The following is a 3,195-nucleotide window of genomic DNA, read 5'->3' on the forward strand; positions in this document are numbered from 1 at the left end:
GTAAAATATGTACATGTTTATGTAAAATAGCATGTCAGCTAATATGTAAGTAAAACTAAATGACTTACTCTTCCGAAATTATATTCTTGGCTGGATCAAGTCGCTCTTCAAACGTTCATCGTTGGATTCCCACTCCTCTTCTGAGGAAAATGTGAACTCTTCGTCACTATCCAGCTGCTTCCTCACCTGTGTAGCGTGCCATCTTCCAAACGCGCAGGAAAGTGAATGAACTTGATGCTTTTTAAGGCATTGTTGGGGGCGTTTACCATTTGCATTGATCGCCTCAGCACATTACCGTATGAATAGCGCACTCTGCTGGTTGTTGTGATCACATTAGCGATAATTAGCTGAGCCAGGAGAAACTGTACATCGCTTTGTTTCATACAGATTACATTGCAGGAGAATATTTGTTTTAAATTTGAATTATTTTATTTAAAAGTAGACATTTTAAGCTTTCTTTAGACATGTTTCATGTTTGTGTGATACATATTCGCAGAGTTTCAGTTCATTTTTGTGACGTGTTTCAGAAAGATGCTCGTGGAGACAGAAACGGCTGAAAGCGCACCCTGTTTATTTTCTTTATTTTACAAAAGCACAAGTTTCTGTTGTTATTGTGAGTGTACACAAATAAAAGTAGACCCTTTCTAGTCTCTAATGATGTCTTACACTTATCTTTATGCCCAAAAATGACAGAGTATTTTAAGTTGTTTCCGCTGTTATGTGGAAAAAATCCAGCAGGATGTGCCGGCACGATCATCGACCCCAGAGGGTTAACAGTGAAAAAGTTAAATACTATAGATTTAAGACACACCTAACATGAGATCTGAGGCTGTTTAGCTATAGTATGTGCTTCCATAGAAGCCATCCTCAAACTTCATTTAGAAAGATGTGTTAAATTGTTGAATTTCCAGTGGAGAACTACACTACCCACAGTGTTACGTAGATTACTTCTAAAATGTAATCTGGTACTAAAATCTAAAATTGTAATTAGTAGCTTAATATTTTAGATTAAACTTTTTTGATAATCTAATATGATTGCTTTTAGATTACTTATTGCATGTTTTGATGTTAATCTAATATATATATTAGAAAGTATATTCAGTACCAGTTTACACTCCTTTCATTAAACATGAGCAAACATGAATCAAACCACAATTTGCTATTTGTTAGTCATTGAGTTAGCACCATGTAACAAGGTTCTATATATGTGGACAAGGAGGAAGCGGAGGATGGAAACTTCAACACAAACTGTACATTTTATTTACACTCTCATCAGATAAATAGCTTTTCAGCTTAATATAAGCACACTTAGTCAGCTTTGTGTTTGTCTCTCTCTCCTCTCCTCTGGCATGGTTCCTCCATATATCGCTCTCCCCAGTGCTTACTGCCATCAGAAACAGGTGTTAGACACTATAGCACTCAGGTGTGTGCACCCTTACCGCTTTCTCTCCGGATGAATGCTCGACCACGCCCCAACCGCCACACACCATTTAAAAATTTAAAATCTACATAATCAAAAATCTGATTACTAACTAGCCCATTACTAACCAGCACTGACTACCCATAACCCTGAAGAGAGTTCCATCAATCAGAGAAGATACTGTTCCCATGGAAACAGGAATCACACCAAAGAGCTCAGTAGCAATCGTCCACTACATACATCTAATCAGTCTTCCTACACTTGAAATTAACTACTGTATATTTATATTTTAACATTTTTCAATATATTTTCAAGATATTTTATTTTATGCTTATAATTAATGATTTTCTAGTCTATATTTTCTGATTAAATTATCATTGTCATTTGCAGAGCTTGTTGAGTAGATTGTTCCAACTTAAAGAATTTAAGTACAAAGTTTTAGTTTTTTCTGATTTTCAGATAATTTTTCCTTAAATAAAAGTTTCTAATGTTGTGATTCATTGCAGAGTTGGTTGGTTTGGTTCAAGGATTAGATCTCTTTATTACAGAATGTTTAAAATTTATGTTAAAAACACTTCTGTAACCAAGGCCACTAAATAAGTGGGCAGTCACTGTTGCGCTCTATAAAGATGCTCAACTACAGCATCAGACGTGCTCTCAGATGCATGATGTCCTCTCTGATGACTCATTGCATTCCAGAGAAATGTTGTATTATTACTAATAATCGTTTCATTGGTCATATCAGTTTGATTGCTCTTGTTTTACATAAGCGTTTCTTTCCCAAATATGCCAAAACTGTGGGTTTGATGAGCATCAGTGGTGCTCGGGGGGTGTTACCCTTTCCATACAACCATGCAATCTATTCCCCTTGGAACACAGTGGATGAACGGGAGAAAGATGGAAGATGGAGGAGAGGAAGGGAGGGGGCCGGAGAGAGGGGGATGACTCATTCATGTCTTAACCCTCAGACCAGAATTTACAGTGAACCCACCTCTTATGAAATAAGAAAGAGAAAAAAAGGAGTAGAAGAAATGGAAGATGGGAGTATATGGCTACAGCAGCACTGAGAGCTAATGATGTGGCCAAACAGTAATGGCATATGAGAAAATCAGTCTTCCTGACATGAGTGTGTTTGTTAGGGTCAGAAATTAACCAGGTATATTAGAAAATGTGGATGCGCAAAAGTGCAGCAATTGTTTTATGAATTCACCCCTGTGTGTTATATGTTATAAAAACAAATATATGCCTGCAAAAATGTAAAAATGCCCCTGAAAATCCATTCCAGGAGGCAAATACGGACCCTCAATAAAAATTGTAATTTCTTCCTGGTGTACGTGTGCATGCGCATCTGTAACATCTAAAGGATGCACGATTCTTCGCCACTGCAGCTGCATTGTGCTGCTTTCTATTTTATGAATGGATGCTGGGAGGAGCGGTGATGTCATTATTGCAAGTGAGAACCTCAGCTAACCACCCCCCCGCCCCCAGATGCGGGAAAAGCCTATATAATCGCCAAGCTGAATCTGAGAAACCACCCCCACCCTCCTCTATATCACACGCATCCTTACGTGCATCCTTCTGCATACACTCAAACGCTCCCTCCTCTCTCTAACCACACATGTTCTCCTATCAGAAGAACCAGCTTTAGCCAGTCTGCCGAGGGGCTTGCTGATGCCAGAAGACCCCCCCCCCCACTCTCCCCCGCTTTTTTTCCGCCGAGTGGCACATACGCACACCCTCAGACGTGCACACACATGCGTGTATTGTGAGCAGGA

This window comes from Myxocyprinus asiaticus, chromosome 32 (assembly GCF_019703515.2).
Source record: "Myxocyprinus asiaticus isolate MX2 ecotype Aquarium Trade chromosome 32, UBuf_Myxa_2, whole genome shotgun sequence".
Classification (NCBI taxonomy): domain Eukaryota; kingdom Metazoa; phylum Chordata; class Actinopteri; order Cypriniformes; family Catostomidae; genus Myxocyprinus; species Myxocyprinus asiaticus.